This window comes from Phascolarctos cinereus, unplaced genomic scaffold (genome assembly GCF_003287225.1).
Source record: "Phascolarctos cinereus isolate Bilbo 61053 unplaced genomic scaffold, phaCin_HiC Scaffold_5;HRSCAF=322, whole genome shotgun sequence".
NCBI classification, from domain to species: domain Eukaryota; kingdom Metazoa; phylum Chordata; class Mammalia; order Diprotodontia; family Phascolarctidae; genus Phascolarctos; species Phascolarctos cinereus.
In genome coordinates this window covers 342,648,404-342,667,643 of record NW_027555958.1, presented here as the reverse complement: position 1 = coordinate 342,667,643, position 19,240 = coordinate 342,648,404, and the positions used below count along the sequence as shown (strand labels likewise).

At 36.7% G+C, this 19,240-nt stretch overlaps 1 pseudogene; it reads left to right on the top strand.

Moving 5' to 3' along the window:
• The first annotated feature begins 14,383 nt into the window (after positions 1 to 14,383).
• On the top strand, positions 14,384 to 14,961 carry LOC110205419 (zinc finger protein 740 pseudogene; annotated as a pseudogene).
• The last annotated feature ends 4,279 nt before the right edge of the window (positions 14,962 to 19,240 follow it).

Sequence of the window (19,240 nt, the reverse complement as noted above, 5' to 3'; positions counted from 1 at the left end):
CAAATTTATAAGAACACAAGCCATTCCCCAATTGATAAATGGTCAAAGGATATGAACAGACAGTTCTCAGATGAAGAAATTAAAGCCATCTATAGTCATATGAAAAAATGCTCTAAATCGTTATTGATTAGAGAAATGCAAATCAAAACAACTCTGAGGTACCACATCATATCTATCAGATTCGCCAGCATGACAAAACAGGAAAATGATAAATGTTGGAGAAGATGTGGGAAAATTGGAACACTAATACATTGTTGGTGGAGTTGTGAAATGATCCAACCATTTTGGAGAACAATTTGGTACTATGCCCTAAGGGCTACAAAAATGTATATATCCTTTGATCCAGCAATAACACTTCTAGAGCTATATCCCAAAGAGATCAAACAAATGGGAAAAGGACCCACATGTACAAAAATATTCATAGCAGCTCTTTTTGTGGTGGCAAAGAATTGGAAATTGAGAGGATACCCATCAATTGGGGAATGGCTGAGCAAGTTGTGGTATATGAATGTAATGGAATACTATCGTGGTATAAGAAATAATGAACAGGCTGACTTCAGAAAGACTTCTATGGTCTGATGCTGAGTGAAGTGAGGAGAACCAAGAGGACTCTGTACACAATAACAGCCACGTTATGCAATGACTAATATTGTTAAACTGAACCCTTCTCAGCATTACAAGGATCTAAGACATCTCCAAAGGCCTCGGGATGGAAAATGCTGTCCACATCTAAAGAAAGAACTATGGAAGTCGAATCGCTATCACTTATTTTTACCTTCTGTTGAGTTTTGTTTCATCTTTCTGATAGTTCCTCAGATTGGTTTTAATTTTTGCTTACAACTTCACTAATGTGAAAATATGTTTAATGGGTATATAAATGTAAAGCCTATATCAGATTGTGTCCTGTCTTGGGGAGGGTGGGGGTGAGGAAGGGGGAGAAAAATTTTCAGCTCAAAAGCATATGGAAGTGATTGTTGATAAATCAAAATAAATTTAAAAAATAAAAAAAATAAAAATAAAATAAAATGCTCAGATTCTTAAAATCTATCCAATAGCTCACTAGTGTTCAGACTCCTTAAGAGTCTGCCCAATATGGCAGATCTTTAATAAATCTTGTCTTTGGCTAAAAAAATAAATAAATAAAAGAACACAGAACAAATACAAAGAAACCCATTTATCCAAGTTGACAGCAAGACAAAAGTTGGAGAAAGTATACATGGGAGAATATATAATTTACAATATATAATAAAGAAGCTCTCCTGAGGGCAGCTAGGTAGCTCTGACCTTGAAGTTAGGAGGACTTGAGTTCAAATCCTACCTCAGACACTTGACACTTACTAGCTGTGTGACCATGGGAAAGTCACTTTACCCCAATTGCCTCACAAAAAGAAAGGGAAAAAAAAGGAAACTCTCTTATTGGGAATGAGGTAACGCTCAACTAAAAGAGAAAGTCCCAGATCTCACCCAAGCGTAAATTTCCATGAAGTCTCTAGTGTAGCAAGCTAGTGCAAAGGACCTGATGAAAAATGCCAGCTCTTCTCACATTAACTTCTTCCCTCAGCCTTTTCTTCCCTTTGGCAACCTGAAGTGGGGTGGGCACCATCCACCTTCTCTTGGTATTGGAAGCCAGAAACACCCAAAGGGCCTGCAAAGGTCAAAAAGACTGAACAGACTCAACCTCTCCATTCTCCTGCTCTCACCAAATCCACTCCTCCACCCCAACCCCATGCAGTTGTTGGCACTGAACTCCACTAGTGAGGAACATGTCAATGAACTTTAGGATTCAGGTTACATTGTCAAAGTGGTCATGAAAAGCTGATACTTTAGGGAGATAGACTGAAGCAAATAGTCAGTCATCAACAAAAATTATCAAGCACCTACTATATGTTGGGTAGTGTGCTTCCTTTCACCTAAGAGGGGGTTTTATCTTCTTAGCTAGTTTTGATAAATGCCCTAATCAACACCACTTTTCAGTTTCTTGTAGAAGTATAAAAGTATTACTGAATCGCTAAACTTAACAGCAGCGGACAATGGTAGAATCTCTGGATGTACTTTGATCTCCCCAATAGGAAGGTGTAGAAATTGCAGAGCTTTTGTAATAGTTGCAACACATGTTTAAGGAGCTGGTGAGAACTCGAGGTGAAATTACTACTTGTAGGGAGCAAATTCTCAGATAGTGATGAGCATTAGTTAACTCATCTATGGATTACACATAGAGTTATCTAAATTTATTCATCGATAGGTAGAGGATAGTCCAAGGTTCCTGGTGTAGTGATAGATACTCTTAGATTTCCAACCTTAGGCATATTCCAAAGTTTTTGGTTTGTCCTACCTAGACCTGTCCCTTTTCTCAAAGGAAATGGCCTCATCGCATAATGAAAGGGACTTCCTTCAAGAACTTGAGAAGTTCCAAATAATCACTGTGGCTGTGATTGCTAAACAGACCATATTCTAACTCAATTCCGGAGGCAAGAAATCATAATAGAATATTCCAAATTCTTCTGGATCCTAAGTAATAACTAGGTATGGTATATTCCTGCCTTATTGTATCAGGGAATAGGGTGAAAGAATATGAACAGTATGGCACAGAAATGGCTTAGAAATGCAGAGGCAAGATAAAGCAAATACTGCCTATAAAAGCATAGCTTGGTCCAGGGGCAGATTGCAAGGTCCTACTTTGGAAGAGATAGAGATGATTGTGGGAATGGTGATCACCTGGAAGCTTAGTGGAGGCCTGGATCCAGGCAACATGAGGCAGCCATGTCCAGCTTCACATTAGCGAGAGGAGAGAACTATTGTTTGTCATCTCTTCTGTGCTACCAAGATTTCTCATTGCAAATTATTAGAATTCAGTTACTTTTTTTATGTTTTCACTCACATTATTATAGATTAAAAGTGTTTTATTTCTTGATTTGGTTTACTTTGTTTTCTACCCATTCACATAAATGAACAAATCATAGAATCATATATTAGGAGCTGGAAGAGACATTTGTAACATCTAGTACAAACCTTTCATTTTACAGATGAGAAAACTGAGGCGCAGAGAGGTTGTGACTTTTACATTCTCGCAGAGGTAGTTTTCAAAAAAGGGTTTAAACCCAGGAAATTGAGAACTCCACCCTAAATCATAAATTTAGAGCAAGAAAGCCTTTGAGTTTAACACTTTATAGAGACAGATGTAGAAAGGTCATAGAGAAGTTAAATAATTTGTTTTGGGTCACAAACATAGCAAACAGTGCTAGGAAGTGTGGTGAAATTTGAAATCAGTTCTTCCAGACACCAAATCCAGTACCCTATCTCCTACACCAGGCTGCCTCCTATTTACATGAGAACACCTGTCTGCCTCTCTATTCCACCCCCTTCTCCTTTTGTGAATACAACATGTTGTTATGACCCTAATAATGGCTAAAAGGTGTGATGGATGCACTCTAAGGAGAAAAATCATAATTTTAAAGAAAAATTAATAATACCAAGTGCCATAATATTCTTTTATTTTTTAATTTTCTTCATCATCACAGAAACCATACTTTACCTTCACTTCCTCTTCCAACCAAGGCTGTTTTTCATCAGTAATCAATATATCAATCAACAAGAATTTATTAAGTGCCTAGTATATATTAGGAATAGTGCCAGGCAGTAGAAATACAAAGACAAAAATGAATAGTCTTTGCTCTTAAGGAATTTACCTTTTGTTGTAGGAGACAGAAGGTACACAGAAAATTATGTGCAAAATACAGGAAGAGGGAATGGACCACTGATTTCCTCAGTGTAGGGAACTTCTGGGAAGAATACTTCTTCCATTAATTTAGGTTGGCACCTTATCTGCAACTGATAGTATTAGAAAGGAGCACTGAAAAGTTAGGTTACTTGACCAGGGCAAATTAGACAGTATATTTCAGAGGCAGGTCATTAACCAATTTTTCTGAATTTCAGTGGTAGGGTTCTCTCTAGTACACTAGTGGTACCAAACTCAAAAAGAATTGTTTGTGTGTGGTTGTGGGTATGGGTATGGGTGTGGGCGGATATCATCAAACCATACATAAACATCCCTGCATGCTGCATATTGATATAGAAAATCATCTATTAATATTATCTATGTTCTATTGTATTTTAATTATTTGTTAAATATTTCTCAGTTACATTTTAATCTGGTTGTTCACTCATGAATATTGTGGATATTTTACATCTGTGCACTACACCACACTTCATCTTTTGTACAAAACATATACCAAATTAATACCATATAACCAAGTGCCAGCATTCAAGGATAAGAAGTCATTTTTTTCAATTTTGTTATTTGTTGCTCAATTACTAGTATTAATATTAGTCATAAGAATCTGGGATAATAGATTGATCATCAGTCAAATGATGTTGACCATGAAGTAACAAGGGGATTTTCCCAATTGCTTTGAATTCCTCATATTTTTTAAAAAACATAATATGATTAAATGATATCATATGCTATAATTTCTTTAGTCATTACCAGTCACTTGACACTTTGTTTTGAGTTTTTTCTACCACTAAAAGTGCTGTTACAAATATTTTGATATGTATAGGACCTTTTTTTTCTGATCATATGCCTAGTACTTGGCATTCTGATCTAATGTTGTTGCCACAGTGAATGTGGAAGCAGAGGAGAGTAGTGTCTGTTTAAGTTAGTTAATTTTATCATCTTTAATTTCTTAATATAAGTAAACTTATTTTTATTAAATGTCATGGTCCATTGATGTGTCACTGTCTTCCTGTTTCAGTCCTCAATCACTGGACTGGTCTGAGCTAAGCCTAAAACAGAACATTTGGGAAATTACATAGTCCTTGAACAATTTAAATCTGTTCTCCTAATATCTAAGGGGCATTTCAAAGTATGCTTGACTTTCCTTTTCTTCTTTATCACAAACTCTGAGACAGGTTGGTCACTTTTTCTTAAGTTTCCTATCCTTCCCATCTCATAAAGCAGTTCTTTCTTATCTTGGTTGGCATAATTTTTTTTTGAAAAAAGAAAATAATAATTAATTTTAAAGCAATTATTAGTAGCTCTGCTTTTGACAAAACAGTTACACAAGGTTACCAGACTTAAAGTCAACCATAACTACTGTGTGATTACTTGCATCCTGATTATACCTGCTTTTTCCAACTCATCATCTTTTTCTTCTTCCTGTCCAGGTGCAAGTCTGTCATACTGCAAAAAAAACAAAAACAGAAACAGAAATATATTGCTTCACTTTCTGGTTACATTGGTCATTACTCAGATGTTATCTACCTCCTCTGATTTCTAGATTTTCTCATATTATCATATTTTCATAAGATACAATGCTACTCCACACACTACAACCTACTTTACTATTTTTTTTAATAATGTATAAACTTCTGGAGCCATACTCTGCTTAGGGGTTTCAACTTACCAAATTTCAGTGATATCAGCGCTACTTATGAGGTTTAAAGTTGCCTTCTTATGTTAGGATTCCCATTTCCATTAGGATTTCCATTACTTGTACTATCTGCATTTGGGTAAAAAAGGTAAGACTATGAGTATTAATATTAGCTCCTTTCTTAAAATTTTGTATTACTCTTAACTTCCACTGTTCTTATTCCTACATTGTAGTTGCTGTCTATGATATCTATGATTGATGTATATTCCAAGACTCCCTACTCTTTATTTGGTTGATATTTTTTAAATTAAACTTGTGTGATTTTAGGGGTAGAGCCCTATAATGTTCCACACCAACAACCATGAAGTGCCTCTCAACTAGATTGAACTGATAGTGGAGAGTGAATATAGCATTGTTTTGGGGGCTACAAAAGCTGCCAAAAAATCTGCATTTTATCATTTACTAGTTATGTCAGTCAGGATTAAAAAGACTTGGCAGTTGCCACCCTAAAGAACAGGAGAGCTCAGAATGTAATATTCCAATAGTCAAAAGACAAAAGCTTGCAACAAAGAATAAGCAATTTTCTTAAATTGAGTATAATCTTGGGGAAGGAGAGGGAATGGACTTGGGGGATTAACAAGCAATTTTTATTTTTTTGGTTAGGCTAGAATTGAGAAGAAGTGGACATTTAGGAGTCAAGAGAAACATAGGAAGAGATGTACATTTGATCTGTTAAAAATGACCATGTGACCATGAAGTATTTACATGTTAATAGTGTGAAAGGATTCTATTTCCAGAATGTTAATGCCTTTGAGGGTCATAGAAGTTAAATAAGACTGACAAGAGTGGGTTGAGGATTGTTGTTCTGCTTTTATGGGTTTAGGTAAAAAAAATGGAATGTGAGGAAAAGAAGACTGAACTAAAGAAGAAAGGTGAAAGAAAGGGAGGGTACTCATTTCTCATGAGATGAAGAGCATTCAAAAATGGAAGGAGAGGCCATGAGAAAAGATACCCCATAAAACTCACTTCCAACTAAGCTAAATAAAGGCAAGTTAAATACACATAATATATATTTTTTAGTCACCTAAGCTAAAAAAAGAGTGTACATATTTGCTTTTGATAAGTTCAAATCCCTGCTCCCTCCTCCAACCCCAGGAATTATAATATAGGGGTTGCATGGTTTGTCCTTTGTTCTTAAATTGGACCATGACATCAGGGAGATGATGACATGACTTGTCATTGACTTTAATTTAAATGAGAGAGGGCTATGCAAAGTCACCAGCCTCACTTTCTCCTCCAGAGCCATATGGATGCAGTGGCCAGATATCTATCAGGACAACTGGAGATGGCCCAAGATGCAGTGGGAGACCTTGGCCCTTTTAAGCTAAGGTCTTTTCAGGTTCTCACTTTGAGGGAGGCTAGCCCATTCAGTGATACAGGGGTACATAAAGAACTAACAAATATGATAACTGAGTCATTGTCTGTGGTCTTTGAATAATCACCAGGAAATAGAATGGTACCATCCTATATTAGAAGAGAAAAGGTTATCTTCATTTTCTGTAGCAAGAAGAGAAGAGAATTTACACACAATAAAGCAATGAGTGTGGCTTTTATACTTAGTTAAGTTTGAAAACATCTTGCTAAAAATAAGTTGGGTCTTATTTGGAACACTTCACCTTGTGAATGTATGTATCTTGGCAATTTTAGGAGAAATCTTCTCTTTTTTCAGATCTCTTGAACCTCAGCCCCTTCATTTACATGTTTGTAGGTTTCATCATTCAAATATACAGCATTTGGTCAGTTCTAGCTGCTCTTTTTGGTTTCATCTTTCATTGGTGTTCTTTCTGTTTCCTCGTATCACACATCAGATACTGAAATACCATAACCCAAAAGTCTTAAATTAGATAGGTACAAAAAAACTAGGCAGATACCTCTAAAGTCCCTTTGAGATGTTTGGTTCTCTATTTCCATAATTTTGTCTTTCTATTCCATTTCATATCTATTGTCTTTACTCTTTCATTTATAGAAGCCCTTGAGATGACCTGACCTGTTCAGTTAATTGTCATGTCAAACTTATTACAGGTTTGTTATTATCACCATTGGTTTTCCATACTTTGTGATTGTTCACAATCTTCCTTCCATAATATCCTTTACTATGAATTTGCATTTTATACTGATATTGCCTTTGGCTATCCTGTCTGTTAGCTTGGAAAGGAGATCAAGTGTTTCTTGGTTAAGGTTTTATTTGGCTTTTTCAGCCCATTTATGATATCAATTGTTTTACATTGGTTAACATTTATTTTAAAAAATACATATTTTTAAATTTCTTTCATTAAAACATTTCCAAATTACATGGAAAATTTTTAACAGTTTTTTAAAATTGAGTTCTGAATTTTCTCCCACTCTCTTAATCACCCACCCCTTGAGAAGGCAAGCAATTGATTATACGTGTGAAGTCATGCAAATAATATTTCCATATTAGCAATGTTGTAAAAGAAAATAAAGATAAAAAACCCAAGAAAAATAAAGTTAAAAAAAAAGTATTCTTCAACCTGTATTCAGAGTTCATTGGTTCTCTCTCTGGAGGCAGATAACATTTTTCAATATGGATCCATTGGAACTGTCATGAATTATCATCTTGATCAGAATAGTTAAGTTTTTCACAGGTGATTGTATTTACTGTATTGCTATTATAGTGTACAATATATTTTCTGGTTCTGCTCACTTCATTTTGTATGAGTTCAAATAAGATTTTTTCCAGGTTTTCTGAAAACATTCTGCTCATCATTTCTTATAATACAATAATATTCCATCACAAACACACACCACAATTTTGTTCATCTATCCCCCAATTGATGGTAACCCCCTCAAATTCTAATTCTTTGCCACCACAAAATGAACTATTATAAAAAATGTTCAGATAGGTCCCTTTCTTGTTTATTTTTTTTCAGCCTCTTTGGGATACAGATCCTACAGTGCTATTGCTGAGTCAAAGAATATGTACAGTTTTATAGCTTTTGAACATAATTCTAAATTGTTCTCCAGAATGGTTAGACTAATTTACAACTCTACCAACAGAGAATTAGTGTCCCAATTTTCTGCATCCTCTCCAGTATGTCATTTTGGTTGTCTGTCGTGTTAGCCAAGCTGAAAAGTGTGAGGTGTTATCTCAGAATTGTTTTAATTTGCATACATATAATCATAAGTGATGTAGAGCATTTTTTCAAATAATTAGTGATATCTTTGATTTCTTTTTCTAAAAACTACCTTTTCACATCATTTGTCATTTTATCAACTGAGGAATGGCTCTTATTTTTATAGATTTAGTTAAGTTCCTTATATATTTGAGAAATTAAACCTCTATCAGACAAACATTTTATTTTTTTCTTCAGTTTTCTATTTTTCTCCTAGTTTTGGCAACATTAGTTTGGTTTGTACAAAAGTCTTTTAATTTTATGTAATCAAAATCATCTATTTTATATCTTAGACTCCTCTCTGTCTCTTGTTTGGTCATAAACTCTTCCCTAATCTAAAAGCTGACAGATTCATTTTTCCATTGCCTCCCCCCATTTACTTGTGATATCAACCTCATCTGGTTATAGAGTGTGAATTGTTGGCCTATACCTAGTTTCTGCCAAACTGCTTTCTGGTTTTCCTAGTAATTTTTGTCAAATATTGAGTTTTACAACAAAAGCTGAGGTCTTTGGATTTCACAAATACTATATTACAATGGTTTTGTACTATGAGGTATTGTATAATCAGTCTAATCCAATGATCCACCATTTTATTTCTCATCAAGTACCACATTGTTTTGAAGATTGCTGCTTTGTAATATAGTTTAAATGTGGAACCTCTGGGCTGACTTCCTGTACATATTTTTCATTGATTCTTGATATTCTTGACCTTTACTTTTTTGAGGAGAATTGTTTTTTTTCTCCTAGCTCTATAAAAAATAGGTAGTTTGATCGGTATGCCATTGAATAAGAAAATTAACTTAGGTAGAATTGTCATTTTTATTATATTGGTTTGGCCCACCCATGAGCAATTAATATTTCTCCAGTTGTTTATACCTGTCTTTATTTGTCTGAAAAATGTTTTATAATTGTGTTCATATAACTCCTAGGTTTGTCTTGGCAGGTAGACTCCCAAGTATTTTATATTGTCTGCCATTTTTTTAAATGGAATTTATCTTTTTTTTTATCTCTTGCTGCTGAGTATTGTTTGTAGAATACAGAATTACTAATGATTCATGTGGGTTATTTTATGTCCTGCAATTTTGCTAACATTGTTAATTTTTTAAACCAGATTTTTGGCTCATTCTATAGTTTTCTCTGAGAATGCCATGATATTATCTTTGCAAAGAGTGATAGTTTCTTTCGCCCCTCATGACCTATTTTTATTCTTTCAATGTCTTTTTTCTTGTCTTGTTGCTATAGTTAGCATTACTACTACAATATTGAATAACTGAGATGAAAATAGACATCCTTGCTTCACTTCTGATGTTATGGGAAGGCTTTAAGTTTATCGCTATTATAGATAATGCTTGTTCTTGGTTTAAGATAGATACTACTTACATTTTAGGAAAGATTCCATTTATTCCTATGTTTTCTAGTGTTTTTAATGGATATGAGTCGTATATTTTGTCAAAGATTTTCCTCCATCCATTGACATAATCATACAGTTTTTGTTGTTTTGGTTATTGATATGGCCTACTATACTGATAATTTTCCTAATATAGAACCAGGCCTGCTTTCCTGACATAAAATCTATCTGGTCATAATGTGTGATCTTCATGAGATGTTGCTGTAATCTCCTTGCTGTTATTTTATTTAAAATTTTTGCATCCATATTCATTAAGGAAATTGGTCCATGGTTTTCTTACTTGTTTTTGTTCTCCTGGGTTTGGTATCAAAGGCATATTTGTGTCGTAAAAGGAATTTGGTAGGATTCTTTCTTTACCTATTTTTTTTCCAAATAGTTTATTAGTACTTGGATTAAATACTCTTTAACCGTTTGGTAGAATTCACATGTAAATCCATCTGGTCATGGGGACTTTTTTCTTAGGGAACTCATAGATGGCTTGTTCAATTTCTTTTTCTAACTCTTCTGTTAACCTGGGGAATTTATATTCATATATTTATATATTATTATTATTAAAATGAATTTATATATTATATTATGTGTTGTATACACCTAATTATTCATCCATTTCCTTTAGGTTGTTAGATTTATTGCAAATAATTGAGCAAAATAGCTAATAATAAACACTTTAATTTCATCCTCATTCGTGTATATTCATCGTTTTCACTTTTATACTGGTAATTTGGTTTTCTTCTCTCTTTTTATAAATCAACTTAATGAGTAGTGTATCTGTGTTAGTGTTATTTCCCTCTTAAATTAGCTCCTAGTTTTATTCTTTAGTTCAATGGTGTTTTTTTTTAACTTTCAATTTTATTAATCTTTCCTTTGATTTTCAGGATTTTCACATTGGTTGTTAATTGGGGGTTTAAAATTTGTTGTCTAGGTTTTTTTCTTTTAGTTGTATGTCCAATTTTTTGATCTGCTTTTCCTCTCTTATATTCCCCCCGCCCCCTCCATGTACTACTTTGTACTTACTACTAAGTATCAGTATACATTTTGGAAAGTTGTCTCTCTTTTTTTTCAGTATCCTTAATGAAATTATTGATTGTTTCTATGATTTGTTCTTTGACCCAATCATTCTGAAGAATTAGATAATTTTGTTTCCAATTAATTTAATCAGTGCTTTCACAGTTATTTATTAAATGTAATTTTTATTGCATTGTGGTCTGGAAGGGGTACATTTAATATTTCTACTTCTCTGTATTTGCTTTTGAGGTGTTTATTGCCCTAATAATGGTCACTTTTTGTGAAGTTGTCGTGTACAGCTGAGAAAAGGGTTTTTACTCCTTTCTATTCTATTCTGCAGAGGTCTATTATATCTAATTTTTGTTATAATCTACTTATGTCATTGACTTCTTTCTCAGTTATTTTATATTTAGATTTATCTGCTCTTAAATGGGAAAGTTGAGGTCCTTTACTAGTATAGTTTTATTGTCTATTTCTTCCTATAATTCATTTAACTTTTCTTTTAAGAATTTTGATTCTATTCCATTTGGTATATATATGTTTAGTATTGGCATTACTTCTTTGTCCATGATACCTTTTAGGAACATGTAATTTCCCTGCTTATCCATTTTATTTAGGTCTATTTTTCCTTTTGCTTTTGTCTAAGATTGTGATGATTGCTATTCCTGTCTTTTTTTACTTCAGGTGAAGAATAATAATTTCTACCCCAACCGCTGATTTTAACTCTGCATGTGTCTCTCTGTTTCAAATGGTTTTTTTTGTTTGTTTCTTTGCTAGGCAATGGGGTTAAGTGACTTACCCAGGGTCACACAGCTAGTAAGTGTTGTGTGTCTGAGGCCGGATTTGAACTCAGGTCCTCCTGAATCCAGGGTTGGTGCTCTATCCACTGCACCACCTAGCTGCCCCCCTCAAATGTGTTTCTTGTAAACAACGTATCATTTGATTCAAGTTCTAATCCATTCTGCTATTTGCTTCCATTTTATAATTGAGTTCATACCATTCACATTCACAGTTATGGTTACTAACTGTTCATTTCACTCCATCTTATTTCCTTTTTTTTATCCTTCTCTCTCTCTCTCTCTCTCTCTCTCTTCTCTCTCTCTCTCTCTCTCTCTCTCTTATCCTATCCCTCCTATCAAATTTACTGTCTGGTTCTAGGTTAGATTTATTGGCATATAACAACTGCACTTTTCCTCTGCCCTTTATTTTATTGTACCCGCTTTCCATCATCCCCTTCCTTTCCCTTCCTACTTCCTTGTTAGGTAAAATAGATAGGTAGTTAGGTAAGATAGGAGCCTAAATGCCTCTCCTCCTTCTCATCATCATCATCATCATTGCCTTTGTCCTCATCCTTCTCCTTGTAGTGATGGTCATCATTGTCATCCTCCTCCTCCTCCTCCTTCTCACCAGATGAATACCAAAAATCATCAAGAATGAGGACAGGGTTTGAGGTGAAGAAGATTATAAGTGAGGTACTGAAATTTGATCTAGTTAGGTTGATATACAGACAGATGAAGTGAATCTCAAAGGGGAGTCAACTAACTAGATGATAGTAGGAAGGGACAGGCACAAAGTTTTTGAAGGGACAGTGGTGATCAAATGTCATGCTTAGTCCTCTTAACCTGATGTTAGTGGTTCAAGGAAGAAAGAGAAAGATATGAGAGGAGCAATCAGCACTGGAAAGAATAACCAGGAAAATGGGAGTAGTAGTTCTAGGATAAAGGTGAGTTTAACAATGGAGGGCAGCACAAGGGGAAAACAGGATAGAAAAAAGGATAGGACTGAGCATAGGAAAAGTAGCAAGGAAAAGGGATAATGGAGGTTCTACATGAAACCAGCCTTCCTCTGTCCTAGGGTTAAGTCAACAAGTATTAGTCACTTACTCAGTTCCAGCAAGCATCAAGGGAAAAAAAATGTCCCTGCTCTTGTAAGCGCTTGTGAACACGACAGTGTCTCATGAGCAGGTGATGAGAAGTCAGCCAGAAGCATGATGGCAGTAGGAAAGAGGGATGCCAGCAAAGCCAGTGTCAATTCAGGGCAGCCTCTTAGACTGACTAGAGAAAGGCAAGAAATATTTGTAGTCTGCAATGCTTTATAAGTAGGAACAAGAAAAGATTGCTTTCCCAAGAAAGGCTCAAGGTAGGGAACTGAAAACCCTGGGGACTGTGAGGAAGTAAGGCATGACTGGTGCAGTAAGATAGTGAGATGGGCAGGGGCTCTAAATTCCTTAACACACTATCAGGTGATGCAAGAGAAGGACCTTAGAGTCCTGGATGTTCTGAGAGTTCTGAATGCCATTGATCTACTGGGACCTAACTGCAAGAAGGGCAAGTCAGTGCAGGAACGTCTATGAGCTAGAGGGAGACTAATCAGGGCCTACTACCACACTCCAAGGCACAAAGGTGAAAAAAAATCTGTCCTAGGCACAAAGCCCCATTCAGGAAATAAATCTGGAATGATGAGTAAATGAAAGAAAATACTAATCAGTATTTTAGAAATGGATCGATTTAGAGATACCCCCTCAGAGAAGGAGTGAACAATTATATAAAAACTGGAAGCAGAAACTCAAAGGAAAAATAAAAAAATCCCATAAGAATTACAAGAATACTGAAAAGAAATGAAGGAAAATATTTTTAAATGAAATAAAATCTCTATAGGAAAGAATTAGAAGAATAAATAACTTAGAAGTGAAAGTGGCAAAGCTAACCCAAGTAGCAGTTCTTGAAAACCAAAATAGACTGTTTCCCTATCCACCCCCTCCAATGACTCCATGAGACATCAAGAGATATGAGAACAAAATCAAAAGACTGAAAAAAATAGAAGACAGTCTAGGGTATCTGATATCAAAGACATCTGACCTAGAAAACAAGTAAGGGAGATAATTTAAGAATCACTGGACTCTGAAAACTATGATTAAAAAAAAAAAAGGCCTGGGTGGAAACAGGTCCCTGGCCGGGGTTTGTAAACTTGCCTCTGTCCATGATGGGTCAGCAGTGGGGCTGTCTCCAGAGAGTAAGTTCTGGGGGAGGGGATCTCCCATACGGGAATACCACTTGGGGCTGAGACCTACAGTTTCAGGTTTCTGAAACAGATTCAAAACCACCTCCAGAGACTTGATCTGGACAACTAATATGAGCAAGGTTTCATTCTACTTTGAGAAAAGACAGGAGCCTATTAGAAAATGATGATTGAGGTTAAAGAGCCTGATTGTTGGGACATCATCTTCCCTTTGGAGGGCACTGAATTGTAGCAGCAGCAAAAGGCCTCTCATTATGATAGTAAGGGCATATAGAGGACACGGGATGAGAAGGCCACAGGGAGATATTGAGAGTTCCCCTGTAATACACGCTAATCAAAGGAGTGAGAAAATCTGAACATAGTGGATCCTGTTAAATGAAGTACATAATATGACTCAGGTGAGTCTCTTAGCCTATGAAGGCCTTGCTGGTGTGAGTTTGGTCCTTACCAAAGTCAGTAAGAAAACGATGCTGAGCCAGATTGCCAGCAAACAGATAGGGAAGGGGGAACAAGCAGGCAATCCAGAGGTGCTGAAATGCTTGGGCTAGGGTCACTGAAAAGATGGAGAAAAGACACAAACTGGGAAGGATAACAGCGTGGCAGGCAAAGCTCCTTCACCAAAAAAAGTTCAAAAAATGGTGGTTATAGAGCAAAATACCTCTTTCCAAGGAAAGGGCCTAAAAAAACCAAAAAACCAAAAACAACCCTTTATTTGTGAGTAGTATTTGGGAACCATTAGAGGCACATCCTCATCCACACAGGGAAGACATTTGAATGTGATGTGTGTGATATGTGATTCACTCAGAATTACTGTCTGGAGTGCTACAAACATGTACATAGTGAGGCAAAACCCTCCCAGTGTGAATGATATCAGCGGAGCTTTTCCTGGACAGATCATTTACTCAGACACAAATGGATGTGCCAAGAGTGTCACTCCAAAACCCTCGATGGGCAATTTCTCCTCTAGGTACGGAGCCTAGAATTGTGGGAAGGATCAGTAGAGTTTGCTAAAGATGCTATTCCCTCTGGTTATTATGATGCCGCCACCTCCCATGCCTCCACACCCCTCTTCTTTCTTCTTGTCCTGAAGTAGGGAACCAGAAGAGTCAGTGACTTAACCTACATCAGGGGAGAGGCCACTAGAGCATAGCTCTGTAAATAATGTGAGGTTTTCAGGGATTGGGGGAATTCTCTGGTAATTCCTGAAATGGTTAACCAATATTTGAACCCTTGATTAAGCCATGGAAAGGGATTCAAGATATAGCACCAACACAGAAGAGTGGATCACACAGCCGTGAACTCCACATGGAGTGAAAACGAGGAAGAGGTGTGTGTGTGTGTATGTGTATACATATGTACATACATGTATATATATATATATATATATATATATATATATATATATGTATATATATACATATATATATGTATATATATATATATATGCATATACACGTGCGTGTGTTTAATCCAAAAGTGATTTCACCAGATCACCTGTGGACTTAGATAACCTGCATACATGGTACCCCAGGGCAAAGCTGGGACTGTGATTGTCCTGGTCATCTCCCACGGATAGCATTCTGGTTTCATTTTGCCTTTAGTGTTTATGTGCCCTGTACCTCACCTTATTCTCTGAGGCAAGTGGGGAGCTGAGATGAACAGCAGCTGAGTTCACCACACACTATGGAAAGAGGTCCCTGGGAGACAGGGACAGTTGGACAAAAGCAAGAGTGGATAGGTGTCTACTTTCCCCCAGTGGAGTAGCAAGAGTTGTGCCCATGCATGTTACAGCAGTGTGTATGACACAAATACTTGCTGGGGCTGACTCAAATTCCTTTTGGAGGAAGCCTGGTGATCACCCTTCTCTTCTCGGGGATCCTATGTAGACTAATTTTCTGATTGCCTTCCCCCATAGCCATTGCAATTCAAATAAAAATGATTGGGTTGGAAGTTCCGGGTGCCAAAAAGTGAATCAGCACTGTGCCCTCTTAGAAGTTCAGCTAGCTGCTTTATGTTAAGATTAGACTTGAATTAGGTCACAACCTGCTGAAGAAGTAAATGTAACTGGCATCAGCCCCATATCTCACTGCTAAAAGGGATGTATTCTCTCCCCTGCACCTACCCACCCAAGTCCAATCTTGGTATTGAGATAAAAATATTGAGATATTGCTTTCTCATAATGAAAGAATGAGAGGATCTTATTCCCTCCTTAATGACCCTCCAGAGGCCTGAATTGGGTGGGGGTTGTAATGATTGCTAGAGCTAATGTGGACTTAGTTTAATCAATATTCTAATCCCCATGTCCCAGTGCCTTGAATTTACATGTGGATGCAACACCTCTGTGGATGTTTTGGCATATATAGTAATGATAGATTGAGCCAATCACCTCCTCTCTCCAAAACCTAAAGGGTTCTTGGGAAACAGTGATTTCAAGGGATTTGTAGATTAAAGATTTTATTATTTAACAAACTGCAGTCTCTGGTATTTCTGGCCTGAAGTGAGAGTTAGGGATTCTTGAACATTGGCAGTTTTGAATGAAATCACTCTTTCCCTTATCTCCCATCTTAGTCAGTCTGAGGAAGTTGAATCAGTTACCCTCCTCTTGGGCCCTAGCTTAGGAGAGATAGCAGGAGGTAAGACTAGACATTAGAACTGGACTGGAAGGAAGGGACCTCTAAGAGTCGGTGTTCTATTTAGTCAAACTTCTTGAAAGAAACAAGTAATCCTGCTTGTCAGAAGTGAGTGTACTCGATGAAATTTGAAAGGAATCCTTGGCTTTCAGATTTTGCACTCGCAGTTCCTGAGACTTTGCTCAGTCTTCCCAGTTTTATTTTCACATCCATTTCCCCTGGTCTAAATTCTATGCATTCCCCCTTCTATGTGCAGTGAATGATCTCTGGGAGCAGGAGTTTTAATGAATGTCAGCCAGCTTCCTCGGTGTCAGGGAGGTGAGCTGGGGTTGTAGGGTCCAGAACTTCCTTAAATGTCAACAATGAGGGGTCTTATGAGAGCAAGGATGGGTTTAAAAAGATAAACCTCAAACAACTCTTAAAAACTGGAAAGACTTTGTCCCACCCCACCCCTTTGTCTTGCAAGGCTAATTTGTTGGGAGTGGGGTTTTTTTATGAGGGTGGGAAAAAGAGTGGGAAATCATGTGAATGGGTTATATGCTGATGTATTCTAAGTCAGACTGCTTCTTGGGTTTTTGCTAGAGCAGCCTAAGGAATGGGGAGGGAGAGCTAATAAGCTCCCTAATTAATAAGGGACTAGGACAGGACAGTTCATAGCCAGCACTGACAGTAGGGGAAAGCCTGTGGCTAATTCTATTTCAATGGGTGCTAAGATTTTAGAGGAAGTGGTGGGTAGATGGAGAGAGGGGAGATTCACACCTACCCATGCAGGCCTGGGATCCTCACCTAACCGAAGAAACCATAGAAGATTTCAAAGACTCCTAGATTGAATCCTCAGTGTCCTCTTCTGTGCTGCAGATGCTACAACTGGGAAAAGGGCCAGATGAGCCACTTTATAGGGGAGTTACTACATCAATGCAGCATTTAACCAAATTTCTATATCTCCTTTCCTTGCCCTTCCTATTTTTGTCTAGTCCAGTGTGTGAGGGTCATATATAATTCCTCACCAGCCCATAGCAATTCTTTAGCTACTGATAATGCCTGGTGGCCTGGAGGCCAGAGCTGGAGTAGAGTCTCCTTGGCTCCCTATTCCCAACCCTCTCTTCCCATTGTCCTACACAAGCCTTGGAACTTTTATATTTGTCATCCCCCTCACCCTCTCATCACCCCTTTAAAAAAATACTTATTTTGCTGTGGGGGTGGTAGAGGGGAGTAACAGATGGACAAGAAATTTTAGATGGCAGTTTTTATAAGGTGTTGTAAGCTTGTCTTTTTTTTTTACCATTTGAAGTGCAGTATATGTTCCTTTGTGACATATTTGAAATATTTAAATAAAATAAAGGTTTTATTGAAAAAAAAAGGTCTGGACACTATATTTGAAGACATCATAAATGAAAACTGCCCAGATCTATTGGAAATAGAAAATAAAACAAAGAAATAAAGCTCCACCAATAATATCCTGAAAGGAACCCATATATAAGAGTATCCCAGGAAAGTCATAGTGGAAAAACAGTACTGAGAAAATCCAGAAAGTATGCAGTTTAAGTACCAAGAAAACATCATCAGGATCACCTAAGACCTGGTAACATTTCCTAAAAATAAGAGGAAATCTTGAAATACAATGTTCCAAAAGATGAAGAAAAAAAAAGGTTTACAACCAAGAATAACTTATCCTGGATAGCTGAGTATCACCCTACAAGGTTTTTAAACATGGATATTTAGTGGATTAGAGGCCTTGTAATCATTTCTGGTCAAACGGAGAACTGAATAGAAACTTTGAAATACAAATAAAAGGGTCAAGGTAAATTTATTTGAGCTATTGGAAGGAACTATATGATAATGTAGTGCTAACATTCCAGTAGGGGAAAAGAAACAAGCGACCCTTCAGAATCTTAATATTTTCAAAGGAACTGAGGCAAGGCAAGGAAAAGTAAGATTTTATAAGACCTTACTGAGTGCTAAGCACTAAGTTAAGTGTTAGGGATGCAAATACAGGCAACAAGAAAGACAGTCCCAAGTGTCAAGGGTCTTACACTGTAACGGGGGAAGATTAAAAAAAAAAAAAAGAAAAAGAAGCTGAAAGATATGTGTGGGTAGAAGATATTTATGTGGGAACTTGATATCTATGTCTAATAAGTCAGAAGCAGAGCAGAGAGGGGCAAGAACATTGTCCATCATGGGCCCCTCCTAAAAACAGAGACCTCCCCTCCCCAAATATCCAATGGAAGAAGGCCAACACAGATAGATATTCCTGTTCCATCATGAGAAGGCTTCTATGAAAGATAGATGTTCTAGGATGACTAGGACCCAGGCTTTGAAAGAAATTCCAGATTGAAAGGCACCTGAGGCATGATAACAAATTCCTGAAAGTAAGAAGCAGAACCAGGAGAGGTTTGTAGGTTGACTGACCTGGGCCATTCCCCAAAATGGAAGCCACTAAGATAAACTAATCAATGGGGCAAGGAATTTAAAATAAGGAAAATTGAGGTCCAAGTGGACATTTATTTCTGAGGGCTTTTAAATTATTTTTTTAAGGGAAGGCAGATAAAAGAATACAATGTATAGAAAAGAGGAAGAAAGGGTTCAAATTTGCTGATTCTCATTATTGGATGCAAA